Raw genomic sequence first — 11,629 nt, forward strand, 5'->3', positions numbered from 1 at the left:
CCGAGCGCCACAGCCTTCATTGCTTCATCTGCCTCAGGACGGGCGAAGAAGAAACCTGTGGGTCAGGGACCCTTGCTTCAGTCATTCTATTCTATCTGGTTTCTTAGCAGCTTCTTTTTAGGACACTGGTCATCCTGTCTTCAGCTTATCACTTATAATAATAATAACTGTTACTATCGATTGAATGTTTGCCAGGCACTGATATTATTTCATTTAATGTCCATAGCAAACTGTAAGGTAGGTAGTGATGAGACCTAACACTCATTGAGCAATTTTTATGTACCAGGCATGGTTCAGAGAATTTGTTCTCTGGATTCACAGGTGCCTACCAGCCATATTTGGTACTATTAACAATCCCATTTTTAAGATGAGGATAATAAAGCCAGAATGGTTTGATGAGTCTCCCCAAAATTGCAAAGTTGGTATGTAGAAGAGCCACACTTTCTGGGTCCTAAGATCATATATTGCCATATCGGTAAATGTTATTTTTGTTTTAAAATTAGAACAAAGGCTCAGAGAGGTTGGAAAACTTGCCCAGAGTCACACAGTAACTTTAACAGAGTTAAAGATGGAATTCAAGACCGAGTATGCCTGATTCAAATCCAGAGCATTTAATCCAATAACATGTACATTATAGTCCTCCCGTTTCCCAGTCATCTGAGAAATTATCCGTTTGAATTTGCCTGCTTATATATCCATCTCCCCTGAGGGCTAGAATCGTATCTGTATTTCCAGCAACCTGCACAGAACAGGTGGCTGGCTCTTAGTAGCTGCTCAATAAACATTTGTGAAACTGACGTAATCAAGGCATTTCATGATCTCCCTTCATTACAGGCAGAGTGAGGCAGAGTGGCTCTCCCTTCACATTCACAGTGTTCTCACTGGCTCACCTTTATTGCTTTGTTCTAGCACATTCTATGGAGAAGGCAATGGCACCCCACTCCAGTACTCTTGCCTGGAAAATCCCATGGATGGAGGAGCCCAGTAGGCTGCAGTCCATGGGGTCGCTAAGAGTCGGACACGACTGAGCGACTTCACTTTCACTTTTCACTTTCATGCATTGGAGAAGGAAATGGCAACCCACTCCAGTGTTCTTGCCTGGAGAATCCCAGGGACGGGGGAGCCTGGTGGGCTGCCGTCTCTGGGGTCACACAGAGTCGGACACGACTGAAGTGACTTAGCAGCAGCAGCAGCACATTCTATACAACATTACAATTATCTGTCCATATAGTGTAGTCTCACCCACTAGAGGAGGACCTATTCTAGGCCAGGCAAAGTGTCTGATTTATCTTAGTATCCTTGTTGACTAGCACTGAGCCTGCCATATACTAGACATTTGTGGGAGATGCTGCAAGTGGCTCCCCTCAATTTCCTTCCTCTTCTTCCAGGACTCAGAACTATCTACATTTCCCAGCCTCACCTGCAATTAAGCAGAGCCATTGATCTATGTTGTAGCCAATAGGATATGGGCAGAAGTGACAGGTGCTATTTCTTGACAAAGTTTTAAAGAAATGGGCTATGTCCCATTTCTATGTCCCAACCTTTTTTGTGTTGCCCAAAAAGTTCATTCAGGTTTTTCCATATGGTGTTATAGATGCCTGTAACAACGATGCTCTGAAGAAGATCAAAGTCCAAAGTGGAAGAAGTTTGTATCCCTGAATTACTCCATGGAAGAGAGATGACTATTGAGATGGAATACTTAGGACTATTACAAGACTGAGAAATAGATTTATGTCCTGAGTCATTATATATTTGGGGTGTGTTTGTTATAGTAGGTATTATTATCCCAACTGAATGGCATTTAATCAGTGATGATGAATAATACTAATCCATTTTGAGTTTAGAGATAAGGCAGTTTATGAGGAAAATTTGTAGCTTTTTCTATTTCATGAGAACATCTTCATTAAATCAGGGTCCATTGGTACCTAAACTGTCAGGTCTATTCCTGCCTAGACTAATGCATGGCAGGAATCAACTTCATTCTCCTTTTGGGAAAATTTAGCTTCAAACAATTGGATGACTTGCCCAATTGTTCAACAACTGGTAGAGGGCCTAGCCCAGGCCTCCTCAGTCCCAAGTTGTATCAGAATGATAGACAACAGCCAATTATTAAATATTTTAAAAAGCCTAAGGTAAGTTCCAATTTGGGGCTAATTTTTACATTCCTCCTATATGAACACAGACCAAATCTCAGCTGACTGACTGCTATCCTTGGATCCACTATTTAGAACATCTTGCCATAAAGGGTTAAAATAAAAATGTTACATCCCAAGGAATGGTGCTTTCCAGATGGTATCTCAAATTAGAATATGCTGTTCATATGTGATGCTGAATATTAATCTTATTTTTTAAATAACTGCATTTTATGTAAAATAAATATGGGCTTACTATCGAAACTTTAGAAAGTAAAAATGAGTGAAAAAAGAAAATTGAAGTCACTCCAATGTATATGAGAGACATTTTATCAAAACAGAGAGTCATTAAATATTCTTCTACCACATCACTTGTAATGACTGCAGAGAATTATGTCACACAAATAGATCAGTATTTATTGATTGAGGCCTTATATGTATCAACCATCGATAAAATGGAACCACTGTCTAGGATGTGAGTGATCAAAGCAGCAAACATGGTAGTTTGGAGTTTTCATTGATTCATTCACGTAACAAACATTCTTCAAGCGCTCTCTCAGGGTTAGGCACTGGAGGGCCCACAGTGAGAGATGAACAAAGCTCTTTCCTGTTGGGGTAGCTGTTGTGCAGGTGAGAGTCACCTTGGTGTCACAAAATGTTCCAGACCCCCTCTGCCTTCCTCATCCCTCTTCCCACACAGCCCACATTCCCCTGGGAATAGAGAAGACCTCCACAGAAAGAAGGGCTTTATTTCCCTTCAAGGATCATGTATTCACATTGAGTATAACCCCCCGCCCCAAACAGTAAGACCACAGGGTAGATTACATTATTTATTTACAACATTTCCTTCCCTCATTGCCCCTTCCTGACCTGCCTGGGACTAAGGTATATTTCTTATTCCTTTTGTTGATTTTGAGCTTAGCCACATAACTTGCTTTGAATAATGGGATGTGGGTAGACGTGACAGTTGACAGTGTTCCAGTTCCAAGCAGAGACTAAGGAGGCATAGCAGGTTTCTCCCATTAAGAACTGGGTATCCTCTCTTGTGAGATTCCCTGGTAGCTCAGCTGGTAAAGAATCCACCTGAAATGCAATGAAATCCCAATGCAATTCCTGGATTGGGAAGATCCCCTGCAGAAGGGTTAGGCTACCCACTCTAGTATTCTTAGGCTTCCTTGGTGGCTCAGATGGTAGAGAATCCATCTGCAATGTGGGAGACTTGGGTTTGATCCCTGGGTTGGGAAGATCCTCTGGAAGAAGGCATGGCAACCCATTCCAGTATTCTTGCCTGGAGAATTCCCATGGACGGAGGAGCCTGGCAGGCTACAGTCCATGGGGTCACAAAGAATCGGACACAACTGAACGACTAAGCACAGCACAGCACATCCTCTCTTGTGGGGCTTCCCTGGTGGCTCAGTGGTTGAAAACCCACCTGCCAATGAAGGAGACGTGGGTTCAATCTCTGGGTTGGGAAGATTGCCTGGAGAAGGAAATGGCAACCCACTCCAGTATTCTTGCCTGGAGAATCCCATGGACAGAGGAGCCTGGTAGGCTGCAGTCCATGGATTTGCAAAAGAATCGGACATGATATTGATTAAACAATGGTAACAAACCCTTTCTTGTGCCACCTCCCTACACCATTACCTTCAACAGGTAGCTGTTGCTCCTTCAACCTGGGTCCCAAAATGAGACACGTATACCTGAACCTCGCCTGTAGCTTAAGGCAGAACTTCCCCAGGGACCCACAGACCTATAGGGAACTTCTCCAAGGACACATAGGCAAGAAATACACATTTGCTGTTATAAGCCACTGATATTTGGGGGTTGTTTGTTATATCACATTATCACAGCAATGGCTGACTAACCTAGAACAATACAAAATATAGTGCTCAGTTGTGAAGGTCTAACTGAAATGTCATGTCCTCCAGGACGTGTTTCAAGATATTCCCTCATCATCTTGTTGCCTCACCCGTCAAAATCAATCTCTCCTTTGTGCTTCCTTAGTATTTTGCTTGCTCCTCTGATAAAGCTGACATTTACCACAGTCTGCCTTTTATACACATTAGTTGTGTCTGGAATTCCTCTTGGAATATAAGCTGTTTGTTGTCGTTACTTCTTAGTTTTCTGAGGACAGGGTACTCTTCCCAGTGTCTCAAAACTATCTACTGCCTGGCATGAAGTATATGCTCAAAAGTATTTAATTGAATGAATGAATTAGAAGGTCTTCGGGAGTGCCAATAGAATGTAACTGAACAGTGGCAAGCTCGCCTGACGTTGAGATGCACGTGGGGAACAAGTGCAAGCACAGAAATTGCATCCTACATTTAGCAGGTGCAGAAAAGAATAAGCAGACATTTAAACCAGGACAAGTTATACAGGAGACAGCGGCCCATCCTAGCAAGAGGCCTGCATCCATAATCAAAAGACCTGATTTCCAGTTCTGACTTAGATACTAGCCAGCTGTGTTACCTTAGGCCTCATTTTTCTATAGCAAAGGAAAAATAATAATAATTTTATTCACAATATTGTTATAAAGATACATAAAGAGGTACATACATGACAGAAAAATATCAAGCCCCGCCCAAGTCCACACAAGACCTAGCAATCAACTTCTTATATTTTTTAGAGAAAGAGAGCCCACATTCCATACACCTCCAGGAAGTCAAAGGGTGAATCGTTAAAGGACTGCACAAGCTCACACTGAACCATTGTAGGCATTGCTCACCTAGAGTGGTTACTGTTTTGCAGTGACTTTTGACAGGTGCCTATTTTTCATCTGGAAAACAAAACTGAATATTTTAAACATCTTATTGCCAGGGACCACATTAAAATTGTGATTTTTTTAAACTTATCTGCCAGGCAAACTTAATTCCTCCTCTCAGCTCCCACTGCACTTAGTTTACACCTTTTTACAATTGAATTGTTTACAGATCTGTATCCCAAACCAGTCTATGGCTCCTGGGGCCCAGCCCACATGTGAGGTTTCCATGCTATGCTGCAGAGAAGTAAATACATATTACAAGAACTTTAATAAAGATGTTAGCATTTGTTAGTGTTAGAACTCTAAAGGAAAGCTCAAATTTTCTGCAAAAGTTGTGTATGTTCATTAATACCTCATTCATCAATGATTCCAGTTAATTGAGAGATGATTGTGACTTAAACATATTCTATGCAAAAAAAGCATATAGTGGCAAATTCTAAATCAAACCAAAATTGTAGAGCAATTATCCTTCAATTAAAAATAAATAAGTTTTAAAAAAGAGAAAAAAATATATAGTGGCAGATTCTAAAATACATTTCATTCTCCTTATTCCCTTTTGAGGAGAAAACCATGAATGATGTTTCACTTTCTTTTCTTACTCCAGGTGTTAATGATGAATTCAAGTCACAAAAACGCAAAGGAAAGAATACAGATTTTAGAGTCTGACCACTCGTGTTCAAATCCTCACTTTGTCTTTTAATTTTGGTCTTGTGTTCCTGGGCATGATTACCGACTTTTTTTGAAGTTCAGTCCCCTTATCAATAAAACAGGGATTATGTCAGTTCTCTTGCAGGGTTGAAAGAAATGATTCACGGAAATACTTACCTGCATGTGTGCATGTGTGCTCAGTAGTGTCTGACTCTGCGATCCCATGGACTGTAGCCCACCAGGCTCCTCTGTCCATGGAATTTTCCAGGCAGAAATACTGAAGTGAGTTGCCATTTCCTACTCCAGAGGATCTTCCCGACGCAGTGATTGAACCCAGGTCTTCTGCGTCTTATGTATTGGCAGGAAGATTCTTTACCACAGCACCACCTGGGAAGCCCCACTGAGCATCATCCCTCACATATAATAGGTGCTCAATGAAACAAAGTTATCATTATGAGTTATTTCTATGTACTTTGAAGTAGGACAAAGATGCCCTTAGAAGACACTTTTGCAGAGCTTTCTGCCCCCAAAGGAAATGGTCCCGTATTACTGTACTTTTAGTCCTTATTTCTAGTTTCATAGTTTCTCTATCTGCTCCTTCAGTGTTGGGCTCTCAGCTGTCAATTCTAACGGCCATCAGTAAGAAATGACAGCTGCCTCTTCTTGCTGTCAGGCTGCTACCAACTAGCTTTCTGCTTCAAATCTGCTTGGAATTATATGTCAAATGGAATAAATAATACTGCATAGAGCCTGAAGGGGCCCTCCACGGGGCTGAGTGAATGACAGTCAGTGCTCGGGCTTTGTTACAGCTACTTTGGGGACTCAGTCTTTCTTCCTCTGCGTCACAGTTTGTGTCTGTGTTTCTGAGGACTGAGACTGCTAGCCAAATAATATTCTGAAACACAAGGCTCAGCTCTGTTTCTTTCCTGGAAAAGAAAACAGTCTGGGAGACATGCTTCTAGGTACCATGTTATAGATTCAGTACCTTTAAAAGAGTTACTGTTGTTATTACTACTACTATTATTATTATTATTATGAAATCATTTTGCTCAGCAGTGTACACTGGAAAAAGAACATTAGATTATGAGTTTAGCTTTTGGGTTCTAGCCTCAACCCTATTAAATGATTTTAAGAAATTGTCTCACCCTCTCTGGGTCTCAGTTCCTTAATCTAAAAAAAAGTGAAAAGATTGACCGCGATGATCTGTGAGCTTCTGCATCCTCTGACTCTACATCAGCGTACCCAGACGATTGCTTGGCAAGAACTACAGTATGTCTGGAAATAGACTTCACTTTATGGCTTTGGCCTTCGTGGTTTGCTCTAACTTGACTATGTCAGTCGATAGCCAAATTCTTAACACCGTTTCCTGGTCTCTTTACTATTTCTTTTTATAATGATTTTGTCCTTAATTTGGACTTATTTCAAGGAGAAAGATGTTAACTACTTAAAAGTGATGGGATGTTTTAATCTGGGCTGGGAAGCCTGTTCCTTGAGAATGGCTTAATTAACATTTCCAGGTTCATAACATTTTCATTTATTCATCTTTTTGTTTTTAAATGGTTTTTTAAGTTTTCCAGAGACAGCGATCTTACGTTCCTAATGGATTATAAGAGAGAGAGTGAGTCTGCTGGGATCTGCATTCTTATTAGTTTAAAGATTCACATTAGGAACAAAAAGGGAGCTTAAGCAGAATAGGTCCACCGTGCTAATAAAAAAAGAAACAGAACTTTAGTTCAACACAAGATAATGTGGCAAGATTGCTAAGCAGAAAGCACATTGAAGGAAGGGCCTCCCAGTGACCTTGGAACAGGACAAATATTTTTCTTCCCTGAGCTCGGTCTCCAAAGGCAAGACCATATCTTACACACCAGGAATGGATGTGCTGGGGCAGACTCACCCTAGTGCCACAGAAATGCAGATGCTGGTTCTGTGAAGGGGGACAGTGAGCTACTGAGTGAGAGTGAAAAAAACCTGAAACCCACAGTTGGATGGGCCCTGGGTGAACTGAGGGATGGTTGGCCTCCAGAAACTGGGACAAGAAGAAAGCACTGTGCCCTGCATGTGTGAGGGCCCCACATATTAATACTAATTAAATTCAGTTCACTGAAAAAGTGCTGGACTTGGAGTCAAGAGGCCTAACTTCTAATCCTGAGCTATTTCTAACCAGAGTACGCTCTTATACAAATTATTTCATATTTTTGGCTCTGTTTCCACTTCTGAAAAATGGGACCGTCAGTACCAGCTCAGCATACTTTCTGAGACCATTGTAATGAGTGATGCACCACATGAGCATAAAAGGTCTCAGTTCTAATGTGATCAGCTGACAACAGCGCTTTGTTTTCCGTCTCCTGGTTAAGCCAGGGTTGTGACAGCTGCCGAGCCTCAAAAAGCATATCTATTGGGACTTCCCTGTTGATCCAGCGGCTAAGAAAGACTCCATGCTCCCCAGGCAGGGGGCCCAGGTTCGATCCCAGGTTAGTGAACTAGAGCCCACTTGCCGCAACTGAAGATCGAAGATCCCACGTGTTGTAACTAAGACCCACGGCAGTCAAATAAATACATTTTCAAAAATTAAAATAAATATTGCAAAAACCATAATGTCATTTTTAAAAAATAGCGTATCTGTTAATAACAAAACACTATACGTTACTTTGTGCACTAGGGAAATAGCTTGAATCTGGCTTTGTCCCAGCATTCAGCAATTCCATAAGGAACTAGAGGGGTATGAGACTGTTATGCCAAACATCTTGTGGGCCTGAGAGTTGGTGTCTGTGAAGTCCTTACCCTGGGCCACCCTCGCTGAGAGTGACAGTCAGAACAGGGAAAAGCTCCCTGGGAACGCTTCTATGGCATTGTTGCTTCTCAGGCTCATGGCAGAAGAAAGAATTGTGTGTCGGTATTGGTCCTTAATGGAAATTTATCGCATGTCTTTACAGTCCAGAAACTGAGCCAATTTTATTTTGTAATAAGGATAGGGAATGCATTCAGAGAGTGGGAGCATTTATCTAACGTCACAGGCCAAACATGCAAGAACTCCAATTATCTACAGGCATTGGATAATTAAAATGCCTTATTATCTATTTGCTTTAATACCTAGTATGTTTTCTTTGTAGGGAAATTCAAGGGTTAAGCCATCCCAACATGCCTCACTCCCAATTTATAAAATGGAAAATCTTCCATAAATCAAAAGTTACAAACAGACTTTGTAATGTCATAACTCTTGTGACGGCTCTCACCTTGATTGATTCCTATACATACATTCTGGCTGATTACCATAATGTGCTCTTGTGGGACAATTGGCACTGGATGGGGAGAAGGAAGCAGGCAGGGGAGTAAATAACAAATGGACCTGGCTCCTCCTCATCGAGAGTGATTTCACTCCAATGTTCCATCATATCAACTGGGAAAGAGAGTCGTAGGGTTTAGGCAATCAATTACAGATATGTGTAGAGGCAGACACAATCATTTCACTGATTGTCACTGGTCTCGAGCAGTGACACCGAAAAGTGATCCGTCACTCCATTTTCTCTGACACCCTGAGAAAGATGGCAGACACTTGTAGACTAACAGCCTCCCGGATTGGTTGGCTTATAAAATTGAAAAATCGCTATGTTTCAAACTTATCCAAACCTTTAAATACCTCTGTTGCTAAGATCTCATATCTTTCTGGCAAACATTTAGAAAGATTACCAACAGACTGGTGACATCACACCAGAGCATTATGTACTGTCTCTCGTCACTGTTGCCAACATCGTCATTATGTGCTCTGCGGAGTGTTGGAATCGTGATGCAAAGGAAGGAAACACACACTTTCTTCCACCATCACAAATGCAGCAGCCTCCTGGTTAAACGTGCCCCAGGGGACAATCAGTGGGAGGACCCATTGGCGCCTCTACTCCACCCATGTGTCCAGAGCCTTCAGTCCAGCAGGTTTACTGCCATTGGATGTGTGAACTTAGTTCTCTCCCATTCACTATGGTTTTCCTGAGTCACCCAGCCTCCTCCAGCTAGAATTCTACCTTATCTACACTGTAATCATCGGCAGTCTTTTAATAAGAGTCAGCTTATGAAAAATGAAAATATATGCATCGATTTTTTGTATATATAATCTGCATCATTTTTTTCCCACTTGAAAAGAAAAAAAATTTTTCATTAAGATCAGTAGGTTAAAAAGGAAAAAAAGTACGTTCTTCCACATGAATGACCTATTTAAACAAATAACAGAATGTCATTGAGAAAATGGACACTGCCTCTGAACACTTAAAACATTAAGTAATTTATGGGGATATTTGAAAAGTATCCCACAGTCATCTTTTTCATTTTTTTCCCCCTGAAATGAGACTGCAGACCACTTTTTGAAGCTGGGGGGCGGCGGGGTGAGGTGCTCCCTGGGGGGCCTCTAAGATGAGGGGTGATGTACAGGACTTCTCTCTAAGGGGAAGCCACATACTGTCTCCCAGCTGCTGCCAGAACCAACAGTATTGAGAAGTGCTTGGTAGCAAGAAGAGGAAAAGTCAGTTGAGGCAGTCTTGTGTACAAAATTCCAAACTGCAGAGTCTCCCAGAAAGGGCGGAGAAGGATGGCTGATTCCATCATTATCGTCACTGAAATCGACTAGGTCCGTATTCTGCCATCTTTTCTGGCAGTTGCAGCCTTTACCAACCACCCGGACACTATCCTCTTCCATCAGCATATTTTCTCTTGGCACTAGAGGATCTAAAATGAACCTAGCACAGTCTCAGCCTTCTCCGTATAAATCATCAAGAAATATGATGACCTTCTGCAGAAATGATGTTCTGCATTTCAAAGTTCACCCACTTCCAAACTAAATCAGTGGAAGCAGCCTGGTGCTCTGCTGGGTTCTTCAAACCACTTGACCCCAAGCCCCCTTAAATCCTTTCCCTTACACTGGCAACCCCCTTGTAAACTGCCCTCAGTGGTTCAAGAAGTTCCCCTACGCTTATTGACTGTTCACAGTGGTCCACTTTCCACCTTTAAAAAGGCCAGAGAGCAGGTACCCAGGAATGATTAAAAATAATTACTGATTTTCCTACAGCACTCTGTATTTCTGAAAGAGCTTTCATATCTGTCCCTTCATTTGACCCCTGAAAAAAACAGCCACTGAAAGTAGCTGGACAGCCTAAGGACAGAGGAACAGAGACAGTAAGAGACTTGCTCAAGGTCATATAGCATGCTAGCAACAATTTCAGAAAGACTTTTGGACTTGCACTGTGCTTATCCTGCCCCCTGGAAACAAAAGGTGTAGCAAAAAATAATATTAGTAATGACAATTAATTTGTCGAAATCTCTGACTGTTTACCAAGAAGCTGAGCTTCTCATCTACATCACCTTATTTGACATTCACAACCTACTTTGAGTCTTTCCTGCTAAACTGATAAAATCCTTAGAATCTCTCCATATTTGTACAACTCCAGCATGGAGACCTCAGGAAGTCTCTGCCACTGCCAGCGGGCTGCCCTCAGAGTGGAAAATTTAGGTCAAAATCTGGGCATCACCAATGATTTCAGAGTAACTGCAGAAAGCCCTAGAAGAAAATCTTTAAACGAGTATAGAACTCTCATAAAATGCTATGGGCCTGGAAAATTATTTCATAAGTTATTTTGATGGCAAAAATGTATGAAACAGAATTGACTAATTCATAAATAACTTCAGAATCTCATCTATTATTTCTCACATCATAACTTACAATGGAATAATTGTTTCTAATTCTGCTGAATATTTTCTCATGCTTTTTGGTCCCCTTGGTAAATCTTATTAGTCGGGTAACTCCTAAGACATTTGTAGCTTGCCTCTATTATGATGAGAACAAGTAAATATTAATAGCAATTTGTTTTTGGTACAATGCAACATTAATTCCACCATTGGGACCTCTTTTTTTCCCTTTTAATTTCTCATTTCAGGGAAAATTGGTTGAGATTCCCCTAAAGAAGGACTCACAGGAAAAACAACAGCAGCAAAAAAGAAAACCCAGTGTCCTATGATTTTATACAAATCTCAACTTACATTTTATTTACTATGTACATTACTGTAAACCCAATATGAACCATAACTCCACTTAGATAATAAT

The 11,629-nt window shown here is 41.2% G+C and overlaps 1 long non-coding RNA gene across 1 annotated transcript; it reads right to left on the minus strand.

Annotated features, from left to right (window-relative positions):
* Positions 1-2,678: 2,678 nt before the first annotated feature.
* On the minus strand, positions 2,679-5,857 carry LOC129656205 (uncharacterized). Its single transcript, XR_008716266.1, has 3 exons — positions 5,719-5,857; positions 4,858-4,908; positions 2,679-3,215 (listed from the first exon to the last, which is right to left on the minus strand). It is a non-coding gene; the product is annotated as an uncharacterized LOC129656205 (long non-coding RNA).
* Between the last annotated feature and the right edge of the window lie 5,772 nt (positions 5,858-11,629).

Source organism: Bubalus kerabau, chromosome 6, assembly GCF_029407905.1.
Source record: "Bubalus kerabau isolate K-KA32 ecotype Philippines breed swamp buffalo chromosome 6, PCC_UOA_SB_1v2, whole genome shotgun sequence".
Lineage (NCBI taxonomy): Eukaryota > Metazoa > Chordata > Mammalia > Artiodactyla > Bovidae > Bubalus > Bubalus kerabau.